We start from the raw sequence: 12,500 nt of genomic DNA, 5'->3' as shown, positions 1-12,500 counted from the left end.
TCGCAGAGCCGACTGTTGCATACATTTCGGACAGCGGAACTGTCAAAATTACACGCGCGTTGTGCTGGCGGGAAAATCGCAGCAAACAATATGGCGGACGTCGAGGAGGAAATTTTGCTGCAAGCAAATTTATTCCTTCTTTTTGTCAACCTATTTTGAAATTCTCTTGGCACTGCATCTCGCCCCGAGCCAGAAGGTAGCGTTTTCAATCGCTTCAGATAACGACCATAAGCAGTTCTTATGTTGCGGAATTTGACCTCCGCCTCAGCCGCCGATAAATTAAATTTCTCCCCGATTTTTTCCCAGTAGTTAGCCTCTTTGTTTTTGTCTTTGAAATCTTTACTGTTACGGTGGTAAACGCATTGATATCACGCAACTTCCTCCATAAATTTCTCGTTACTAACGTTACCTTATTCAACGCCAGCCATGTTTGCAACAAATAAGCGGTTGCTTTGTTGCAAAGAAGCGTTGAATCATGGGTCGGAATTCAAAATATTATGGGATACGTTTCGATCGCAGATCGCAGAACTTTGGTTTCCATATGACCGCACGATCGCAATTGATCGCAGACGATCGCAGACGATCGCAGAACTTTTTGCGATCTGCGATCCGCCATCCGCGATCCGCCATCCGCGATCGTCTGCGATCATATGGAAACCAGCCTTTACAATCACGGAACGTGTCACAGCAAAGGTGTTATGATTTTACTAAACCCCAAATTAGATTGCCAAATTAAGGAAGAAGTAAGAGACGAAAACGGGAGGTTTCTTGGTGCAAGGATAACCCTTGATGATGTTCAGATCGTTTTGGCCAATGTTTATGCTCCAAATGACACAACCCATCAGGTGCTATTCCTTAAAGAAATACAAAAACTTCTTAGCAACTTTGCCCAGGAAAAAATCATTATTGACGGCGACTTCAACTGCGCGCTTTCACCAAATGACAAAGATGGAGGGAATCCCACCTCAAAGAAGCTACCGGTCATAAAAGAAATTGACAATTTATGTCACCTTTACGGCTTGTGTGACATTTGGCGCTTCTTAAATCCCACTGCTAAACAATTCACATGGAGAAACAAGTTTTTTAAAGTTCAGTGTCGGCTTGATTACTTTCTAGTCTCAAAGCAGCTTAGCAGCATTACGACTAGCTGTGATATCTTTTTCGCACCAAACACAGATCATTCTGCTATACAAATACATCTCTTGAGTGATGATTTGAAACAACAAAGAAGACCCGGTTTCTGGAAATTTAATTCCTCCCTTCTCGAAGACAAGCAATATATTTCTAACTTGCGCTAAAACTTAACACACTTTGTAGAGAAATACCGTGACATTGAAGATTTAGGCTTAAAATGGGACCTCGTCAAAATGGAAATCCGAGGTTTTACCGTCAAATTTTCTAAGATTAAAGCAAGAAAAAGACGAGATAAAGAAACCTTCCTTCAAAAAAGAATTAATAAATTATTTTTAAAAGATGAAAAAGGTAAAAACAACAGGCATATAATATGCGAACTCAATTCAACTCGGGCTCGTCTAAAAAAAATAACGGCGCTCAAAACTCGCGGCACTATCCTTAGGAGCCGTACAAGATGGCATGAGCAAGGGGAACGCAACAACAAATATTTTTTAAACCTTGAAAAACGAAATTACTCTAAAAAAACAAGTCTCCAAACTGAAACTTCAAAATGGTTCAGTCCTAACTAACCAGTTCGATATTTTAGAAGAACAAAGCAAATTTTACCACCTGTTAGCGCCGACGAACCTGATGATGATGTGTTCTATAATCCCAACATTTCTACTTTGTCCGACGAGCAAGCTTTATGTGAAGGTTTGATCACAGAAATTGAGGCCTTTAAAGCCCTAAAAGAATTCGCTGTAGCCAAATCTCCCGGTACCGACGGCTTAACAACTGAGTTTTTAAAATTTTTCTGGCCAGAGCTAAAATCGCTGATTTTTGGAAGTTTTAACTACGCGTTCACAAACGGCTCCTTGTCGATATCCCAACGACGAGGCATAATCTCTCTTATTCCCAAAAAAAATAAAGATAAAACCATTCTTGAAAATCTTCGACCAATATCTCTTTTGAACGTTGATTACAAAATTCTCACTAAAGTTTTAGCAAATCGCTTAGAAAAAGTATTACCAAAAATAATAAATCCCGACCAAACTGGCTATGTAAAAGGACGCTACATTGGTGAAAATATCCGATTAATTCAAGATCTAATGTTTTATTTGGAAAAAGAAAATTCTCCTGGCCTGGCAGTTTTTGTGGATTTCCGGAAAGCTTTCGATACCATTGAGTGGAATTACTTAGAGAAAGCACTCATGCTCTTCAACTTTGGGCCAAATTTTCTACAATGGTTCAGGACTATATACTCCAACATTTCCAGCGGTGTTCTGAGCAATTGCCACGCGTCTCACTTCTTTTCTTTAACGCGTGGGGTAAGGCAAGGTTGTCCTCTATCAGGCCTTCTATTTGTTATCGGTCTCGACCTTCTCGCAAGAGCCATCAAAAATCACAATCTCATCAAAGGAATAACATTAGGAAACCACGAAATTAAAACGACCATGTATGCGGATGATACCACAGTTTTTCTCAGTGACACGGAATCTATTAGTCATTTACTTAAGCTGCTAAGCCAATTCAAAGTTGTGTCTGGTCTAGAAGTCAATACCTCCAAAACCGAAGCCATGTGGCTTGGCAAGTGGAAAAACAGATCCGACACTCCTTTTAATTTCAACTGGCCTGTCGATCCCATCTGTGCCTTAGGTGTATTCTTCTCCTACGACACCACCAAAGCTGACAAGCTTAACTTCGATGAAAAGCTGCGAAATATGAATAAGATTTTAAATATCTGGAAAAATAGGAAACTAACCTTACTTGGCAAAATAAACATCGTCAAAACTCTAGCTTTATCAAAATTAATTTTCAACAGCTCCAATCTTAATTTACCTAAAAACTTGTCTGACACGATTAACAGCATGATCTTTAATTTTATTTGGCAGGGTAAACCCCCTAAAATTAAGAGAATGACAATAGTTGGTGAAAAAAATAAAGGCGGATTAAAAATGATCGACTTCGAAGTAATGAACACCGCGCTCAAAATTGTCTGGATTAAAAGAATATGCCAAAACTCTGACTCATCTTGGAAAACTCTTATCGAACACTTCTTCAGGGAACGCGGCGGTCTTTCTTTCTTACGAAACTGTAGATATGATGTTAAGTTACTGAATTTGAATAATGTACCACCCTTCTATCACGCAATGTTAAAGTACTGGCAAGAAAACAAATCCATTATATGGGAAGACAATACACACAAGCAAAACGAAATTATCTGGAACAATAAAAACATTTTAATAGATAAACACACGATCTATTTAAAACAATGGCATCGGACTGGAATCATGTACGTAAATGACCTGCTTGACGAAAATTTTAACTTCTTATCACATGACAAATTTCAACGAATCTTTCAGTTACGTGTCCCGTTTAGAGCCTACTATGGTTTAATAAGCGCCATTCCACCAAGCTGGAGACGCACAATCAAATGCACAGAAATCGCAATTGAAAATGACAACGCGTCACAAGAACCTCCTCTGTCTAAGAATTGCACCACCCGTGCTGTCTATGCAGCAATTATAGACCACTACTTCCAACCCCCAACTGCTGAACCAAAATTACCTCAATATGGTTTCTCAAAAGAATGCTTAAAGAAAGTTTACAACCTTCCCTTTGTTACCAAGCTCGAAACAAAGCTTCAAATTTTTCAATATAAAATCATCCACAACATACTTCCAACTAGGCATTCCCTTTTCCGTATGAAGCTATGCGATTCTGAAATCTGTCAGCTATGCAAAACGCAACCGCAAACATTGCCTCACTTATTTTACCTTTGTTCTGTAATTTCCAATTTCTGGTCTGCATTTCAAAATTGGTGGTTTGAAAAACATAAAAACATAATAACTCTCACCGAACGTAATATCCTTTTTGGCATGGTAACACCACAGAATCAGAAGACATTTTAAACTGTCACCTTGGTAGCCAAATATGATATCTATTGCACTATCCAAGGCAGGGATGATGTACCCTTTGACAGCTTTCCTTCTTTACTTAAGAACAAATTAAATACTTCACAACAAATAGCAGTTAAAAATAGAACCTCCGAAGATTTCAGCAAAAAGTGGAAAGACGTTTTTTGAGTTTTTTGAGTTTTTTCATTTTACTTACTTAGTTAAGTTATTAATTAATTTAATTAATTCTTAATTAATTTAATTAATTCTTAATTTGGTAATTGTTTCCTACTCAAAATGTTCTACTTTGAATTTGTTTGTAATTATCTTCTTTTTTGTATTGTTTTTTGTAACACACACCATTACCTTCTGTATTATCTTTTGTATCTCCTTTAATTGTCCTATTGTGGTTTATGTTGTATCAATAATAACAATAATAAAAAAAAAAATATATATATATATATATATATATATATATATATATATATAGCCGATTTTCCAAAAACATGCCCGCTATTTTGGTCCAAAGTCTTTAAAACGGTTTTCATAAATTTAGACATATATTGGCACAGAATGTCCTAAACTGCTCAGGGATATCCCTAGTTTGACTCTAAATGCTTTAGAAAGATCGACAGAAATTAGACACGCTCGTTTTTCGACCTTTCTGGGTCATGCAGTCTTGTTCCCTTGAAATATATGTCTGGATTTATGAAAACGGTGTTAAAGACGGAATCAGGTGTTTTTTGATTTATTTGTTTTTTTCATTTCTTTGTTTGTTGGTTGGTTTTTTTTTTCTGCTTTCGCTATGACAGCAGCTTGTAAATCCTACCTAGCATGAAATGTAGAAACTCCTTGCCGCATGTTTCATTTATTTAGGTATTTTTTTCATTAGTTATCGACCCCCCCCCCCCCCCCACCCCTTTTCAATTTGCGTTAAGTTTAGCCCAGGCTACATTCGTCTGAATTCAGTTCGCGCGGTGACTCTGACAAGGAGCGACCGATTAGCATTCTGTATTTGCTGTCTAAAGGAAGCCTGCCAGAGGACATCATTAAGTCCAATGAAGGCCCAAGTCTAACGATTTGCTAGTAAGCGTCGTCCATTATCGTACGTGACGCGGGCCTGAGGAGATGTGTAAACTGTACGGGTCACATTTAGTCCCCTAACAGTAGGCCGTTTGCCCTGTGGCGATAATGTTGTGCTTGCTTTAGACAGCAAAACTCTCTAGCCACATCGATTTAGGGCTTAGACGTGCAATGGACTAGACATCTCTAGCTGCTGTTGGCGTCATTTGCTCTGAACTTTGATGTAGCTAAAGACTTAGAAAAAAATCTGTTGAAATCTGGATGTGCCATTCCGCGCTCGACAAAATTGAAGTACATCCAGGGCCTTTGAGTCTAATCAACACCTAAAAGGCTGACAAAATCCAAGAAAAGGCCCATTTCTTGGATTTTGTCAGCCTTTTTTAAATCTTTTTTATGTCAGAAGTTGTCCGTCCTCACAATTTTTTAACTTTCTACGTTCGTTTATGCTGCGAGGTTTGGACTGGGAATCTTTACTGATCCTCCTGACGCTGTGACACCTTTGTTGGCCTGAGAGTTCTGGTGACGATTTTATATATATTGTCCTAAAGTAATATTCTCACTAATGAGTAGCACTGTTTTAGTACAAGGTCGCGTGCAGAGATGAAACCCAGTGCGGCTAAGCTCATTCCCGGGGCTTTAAATAAACTTTTAATCCCCAAGGACAAAAGCATTGCTCAAGCTAAACGAACACAAGATTTCGAACGCTTCTCTTTTCTATCAATCTGGCTGAATTCCACGCATTTCCAGCCGTTTGTGTTTGAATCAGACCGGCAACTCGGATGCTTGGAGACTTAACATTTAGATGTAATTCAATCAGATAATAAGCGACTGGCATTCAATACATGAATAGGGGTTTAAACCATTTTTGCCAGTCTGATCTGTTCTAAGATTAATCAATCGCTCGAGACAGTTGTCAAAAGTAAGTAAGTCGTATACCAGTATTGAATCCTCAGTCCGACATGAAGCCTGGCGAGCCGACAGTAACTTGGCCTGGGTTAATCTTTTCCTTGAAATGATCACGTTTTCTTGGAATGATAAGTGGAATTGTGGTCTTTGAAGATGCATGGGAAGTCTTTCGGCAAAGTATCAAGTAATGTGATTTAATTTAAAGTGAGTTCTCCGGTTTTTGTAGCACGCTACGTCCTTTTACCTCTCGGTAGGAGAACAGTGACAAGGACGTAGTGAAAACCGCCACCATTCGACACAGAGCTAGTTTTATTAAATAGCGATGTATTACCAATGAATCTGGATTATCCCTGATATGCTCAATAAAGCACGCTAATTTCAATTATCTTCACTTTCTCAGTCAATGCGTTCTTGTATGATAAGGGCTAAACTTAACGCCTTCCAACAGTGAATAAAATCCAAATTGTTTGAGTAAAAAGTGAAAAAATTCCGCGGCAGCAGAATTCGAAAAAAGTGATGTTTCTGTCAGTCTTAAGAAAATATACACGGATAATTAGATCAACCAACATGTTCAAATCCGGAAAGACATGCAATTGTGTACGTGTCTTTCGAAAAAAAAATTGACCGGAACTTATCTGTTCTATTTAAAAATTCTAAAAGAAGCCGGTTTGAAATAAACTCGATGATAATACGACCCTGTGTGGAATAAACGCAAGCTAAAACTGAAATTTTGATTTCGTTCCAAGGCCGAGTCACGGAATTCATCTGTGCTTTGATGATTTACATCAGTCGGTAATGCGATATGATACTCTCACGTCCAGAAGACAACAAACTTTCAATTCACCAATAAAATCCCCGCTACTCCGTAGTAGCTAGCAAATCCACGGGTGCACGAAAGAATCCAAACACAACAGATTATAAAAATAACAACATAGCAAATAATATAATCCAGCATGGCAAATAATCCGATGTCAAGCAGCTGACAGTGTTATTTGAGACCTGTAGAAACATGCGGATTTTCGACATGACTTTGCCCTCAGTTCCTTCCAAAATACTGCCATTTGCGCCTTGCTAAATCAGCCCTCTTTTTTTCGTTTTACAGACGTATACAACCGATTTTGTTGAAGGGGAAGCATATTAGAAGCAAATTGTCAAAAAATGACAAGCCCGGAGGCCATCAAAGAAGTGGAAGTTATAAACATAATACGCTGATAAGAACACGCGACCGCGACTCACGATGGTTAATCAACAATCCAAAAGAAACTACTCTTCTCGAGTGTATTCATGTCCATTCACTCGTAAGTTATGAACTGTGAGACAATTTACGTCGAGAATGCGAAATGTTGTAAGAGCGCAGTTCATTGACAACGACAGCGATGAAAGAAGAAACTACTCCACGTGATAATATTTCACTCTCGTGAAAACATCTCGCCCGCTGAAAATACTTCATCTTGGATTCCTTTTCGCTGTCCGTGGTTCATCAATCTCTACTCCGCTAGTAAAGAACTGAATGCTGATAATTTCGGTATTGACCTGTGTATGGCACAAAAAGTACTAAAGGCAGTAGAAAGGCGCGTAAATGAAGCGCGTCGACATTAATCAAAATCATATTTTTCCCGACACCAAAAGGATATAACAAAAACAAAGGCGACACTTTCCTGACACTAACCCCATATCTCAAAAGAGAAACTACCCACTTACCGTTTCAAATTCTTGATTTTTGCAACATTGATCTTTCCACTAGCTATCGGCTCTATTTGACACCCTCTCAATCGGAAATACTACTCCGCGAAATCTGGGGCGAGTCGAGTCAAGGTAACTTGATCCCCATTGATGGCGTGACATTTTAAACCAAAGAAAGAGTGATTGTCAAAGTGCGAGCTACAGTAGCCTCCCACGCAGACGCGCTTAGGGCTCGTCACGCGTTCCTTCCCCACGTTCTTCGCGTGGCAAGAATGAAGTGACAATCTCGTTCCAAGAGTCTTCGTTCCCCTTGACTAGCGGTCGGAAAACGAGAGCTCTGGGGCAACCATTTTGAAATAACCGAATTCTGGTGATTCTGCCCATCCAGTTTCACTGCGCAGTCTGCATCTATGGCGCATGCCTGAAATGGTTGCTCCCACAGCTCTCGTTTTCCGACCGCTGGTCAAGGGAAACGAAGACTCTGGGAACGAGACTGATGAAGCGAGAGGAAAGGGGAAGAAACACCGCTATGAATTTTGAATCGGTGCGTCCATATTTGGACGCAAAATAATAGATAGGAGCCATAATTGGGGACGGAGTACGTAAGTCTTGGGATCCTCGCGCAGCCATGATATGGGACAATTTTTCTATTTTTAGAACAAATTGCGCCATCCTGACGACATATATCTGCTCGGATCCACGCACATGTCGTGGGTTGTCGCGTGGATGTTGTCACGTTGCGTGATCAAATGGTGAGAGTTGCGAGATCCTCTTGCGGATTTTTCACAGCGATGGCAGGGAATAAGGCAGGGAATAAGAACCAGGGGCCCGTTTCTCGAAGGTCCCGAAAAGTTTTCGCACCCGGAAAGCCGTAGCAAAATCTCAAACCTTATGATTACAGAGCTGTTTTATTCACACATTCTTAATATAAACAGAGGTTTCATTCCTAATAAGATACAAGAAAAAATTACTCGATTCTGATTGGCTGAGAGCAATGCAGTTCAAGTGTAATACCCGGCAGTGCAAAAAGTGTAACACCGGTGCAAAAAGTGTAACACCAGTGCAAATTACACATCATAATTCTGAGCTACGATTGGCTGAAAGACAAAAGGAAATTTTCTAAGCCAATGATATCACATAAAATGATGATGAAAATTTTGTTCTCGAATGAGAAAAAATGGTTTCAAGAAAGATCCTCCGGCATTTCCTCCATGCGAATCTTTTCATGTTTATATTATTAATAAGTATTCATACGGTTTTTCTCGTTCAATTTGGAATTAATTTGCACTTTTCAGCTTTTTGAAAAACTCACTCGTGCAAATTAATTCCAAATTGAACTCGAAACCGTATGATTACCTATGCGTACAAGGAGTTTCAGGCGTATACACCTCTCTGTCTTTAAATACCGATTAACTAAAAATGGCTTTTCGGGTCCGAAAAGTTTCCGGGGCTTTCGAGAAACGGGCCCCAGGGCTCTCATATGTAGTTTTATGTTCTGAGCCAATGGAAAAAGTGGGTTTTTCATGGCCGACAAGACTTCATTTTCGCGCTGTGAATGAATAGTATCGCGCTAGTTGTACGCGTAAGCTTTTGCGTTTGTTCTGTAAAAAACCGTTATGTAAGAAAACTTTTTACTCAGATAGGAGTTTTGATAACTGTCGTAACTCAACCAACAAAATCGAAATCGTTATTCGAGTTGATTAAAGAAAGCGTCATCGTAACTTTGCTGATTATTTCTGCTGTATTCACATATTTTCGGCTAAGCTTTTAATATGTTCTCAAACATTTATTAACCTTAAACATATTTAAGAATTAGAGATATTATATGAGTTCGATGAACGTTTTCACACGAAAGTGTGGAAGTCCAATTGTCATAAATGAATAAAGATTGTGAATTTTTGAGCCCGGTAATGAAATGTGAAAAGTGAACTAATCAACATGACACGAGCATGGGACAAAGAAAAAATCTGCGTCCCCGACAGGAATCGAACCCATGACCTATCGAACACCGGGCGGGCACTCTATCCACTGAGCTACGAGAACTCATTGAGAGAAAGGTCATTTAACAACCTTCGTTCGCAGGGAGCTGAGTTCATATGTGACAGGCGTCCTGCATACTGCTAGGATCAGCACTGTCTGAGTCATCGTGAGTGTGATAAATGAGTAAAGACGGTGAGTTTTAAGCTCGGTAATGAAATGTGAAAAGAGAGCGCCCGCCCGGTGAACGCCACTGTAACATCATAGGGAGTCTCTCGACTATGGGATTGCATGTGTGGAAGCAGAGGAGGGGACAGTTAGGGTTGAGGAGTTAAGAAAAACAATGCATTAGGCGTTAGACGTTATACATGTATAACAAGCACAGAAAGTATAAAAATTAGACACTTTTGGTCTAGACTAGGGTTTGATTTACCGGGAAAGTGGCCAGTGTATAAATAACTTAGTCTAAAACAAGGTTCTTTACCCGGTTTTTTATTATAGAAATTGAACCTCAGAAGTGACTTTGTAAGATATTAGATAAGTTAGCGTATGTTGGAGTTCGACAGTGGTAAAGTTTCTGCACGGAAAAAGAGAGGGCCGCGTTCAACCAGATACACGGACACATGGTTAGTAGTAACTTATACCCGAATGTACAGTCTGCTTGCCGAAGAGATCACGGTACTGAAAACAGCCCTTCTGAAAGTCATGAACGATATTCTATTGAATATGAACAAGCAGCACGTTACCATCCTTGTGCTGCTTAATCTCAGTGCGGCTTTCGACACCGTCGATCATGACATTCTGCTCATAAGGCTGTCGTCAAAGCTTGGTTTGAATGGTAATGCCCTTGGCTGATAACACAACTATGGTAACTCTGACATTGCTCCGCGATCTCCCGTTTGAATCTGGTTGTGTGGTTAGATTATAACCTAACGATGGGTGAACACATTACCAAAACAAGTTCTGTTGCGTTTTTATTATTTGTACAATATTAAATGATTAGGAAATACCTTAGCAAAAAATGTACAGAAACACTGATACATGCCTTTATTTCTAGTCGTATCGACTTCTGCAATAGCCTATTATATGGGTTACCGGCATGTCAACTACAGAAATTACAGAGAGTTCAGAATTCAGCTGCTCGTCTTGTGTTCGAAGAAAGCAAATTCTGTTATCATGATATTACATCTCTTATATTACATCTTGCGATGGTTACCTGTAAAGTATAGCACCGATTTTAAGGCTTTATTGCTAACGTTTGAGGCTATCCACGGACTTGCTCCGCCATACATTTCCGAACTTATATCTGTTAAAGACACCAATGGTAGAAATAGTTTAAGATCAAATAATGGTATACTTCTGACCTTGCCAACATGCAAGTCTCTCACTACGCTGGGTGACCGATCTTTCTCTATGGTTGCTCCAAAATTATGGAGTAATCTTCCCCTTTTTATTAGAAATATCTTTTCTGTAAATAATTTTAAAAAGTCTTTTAAAACACATCTGTTTCAGAAGGCGTTTCTTAGCTAATTGTTTTTTCTAATATGTTATAATTGCTGCCGCAGTGAGTGAGCCTGAAGCGAACGGACGAGGCAGCTCAGGCAGCTCTCTAATCGGGGAAAAGGTCACATTGTAGGGGCCTTGAACACGTTTTTGAGAAACTCAAGGAGTTGTGGTAGACTACGAGTAGTCCCTCTTTCGCTTAGTCCGTCGTGCGTGACGCGAAAGAAAACCGTCCAAACAGTCAAAACATCTCACTATAGATGATCTAGGATACAGCTACATGCTAGATTATTCTGAATTCAGTTGGTCACAGTCATTACGAGTTGACACGAGGAAGTGCCGTGGAGAATGTTTTTGGCAAAATATTTAACGGCCAATGTAGGAAATGTTAATATCAGTACATGATCACTGTGTTGCTCAATGTTGACCACAGGACTTGCAGTAAATGATAAATTTTAAACTGACAGATATTTCAAATGACCTGCATAGCACTGTTCTGGGTAAAGAGCTCCCTTTAGTTTACACAAGTTACATTGAACCTTAAACTTCAGCAGAGGTGTGATATGAGGACATGCAATGAAGGCAGGTCAGGACCATGAGCTGTTCATTCATTGCTAATTGACCGTGCCTATCATTCACAATCTTCCAGCTTACTAATTTATAAGTGAACTTAATGTTGGCCGCTGTTTCCAGAATATGGTTTTTGTGCTATTTTGCTGGTATTTTGTTGTGCTTGTCACTACTTTACAGTTTAAAGAGCATACATTGGAATTGAATTATTATTTGCAAGTAAATGTAAGTCAGTTTTTTTTAACATCTCCCATCTGCAATTTTAGTTGCAAACACTTTAAACAGCATGAGGTATATTATTTGGCCAAAGCATTCATTTCATGTAACTCAACCAAGCCTTCTTTCCATTGAGCCCGACTTTCCTTTTACGTGGCCTCACATGTACTGAGAACCCAGGAATGGACACTTGGAGCAGATATAAGTTACATCCAACACCTAAGCACTAGGTGAAGAGAAATCTCAAACCCTCATCTGTTTGAACATTGATATCGCCAGTGGCAATGTCTGAGGCAAAGTCATTTGTAGACCTTTTACTTTAAACACATTCAAGGAAGCTGAGCAAGATCAAAATCGTGTTATCCCATTGTCTACAAAATAGATCCACAAAGTACATATTTAATCTTGGAATTGTAAGTTGAACAAGAATTTGCTGGAAGTGTGACCCGGTACAGGGGATGAATACAATTATTTTTTACCACTTGCATTGAAGCAAAACATACCCTACTTCTCCCATTAAGATTCTAGTTTTTTTAATTCCATTTATTGCGA

The 12,500-nt window shown here is 39.3% G+C and overlaps 1 protein-coding gene across 2 annotated transcripts in view; it reads right to left on the bottom strand.

The window, feature by feature from the left end:
• The window catches only part of LOC110051248 (heparan sulfate glucosamine 3-O-sulfotransferase 3B1-like), a 21,582-nt gene extending 13,770 nt beyond the window's left edge, over nt 1-7,812 (bottom strand). Inside the window, exons 1-2 of one of the 2 annotated variants that reach the window (XM_089284993.1) lie at nt 7,701-7,812; nt 2,675-2,825 (exon numbers count right to left, since the gene is read on the bottom strand). The gene's annotated coding sequence lies outside the window, so the exon portion shown is untranslated. The remainder of the gene's footprint in view (nt 1-2,674; nt 2,826-7,700) is intronic. The other variant, XM_089284992.1, reaches the window with a different exon arrangement.
• Nucleotides 7,813-12,500: the final 4,688 nt, after the last annotated feature.

This window comes from Orbicella faveolata, unplaced genomic scaffold (assembly GCF_042242905.1).
Source record: "Orbicella faveolata isolate gen_17 unplaced genomic scaffold, um_ofav_v1 contig_13, whole genome shotgun sequence".
Taxonomy (NCBI): domain Eukaryota; kingdom Metazoa; phylum Cnidaria; class Anthozoa; order Scleractinia; family Merulinidae; genus Orbicella; species Orbicella faveolata.
This window is presented reverse-complemented; position numbering and strand designations above follow the sequence as displayed.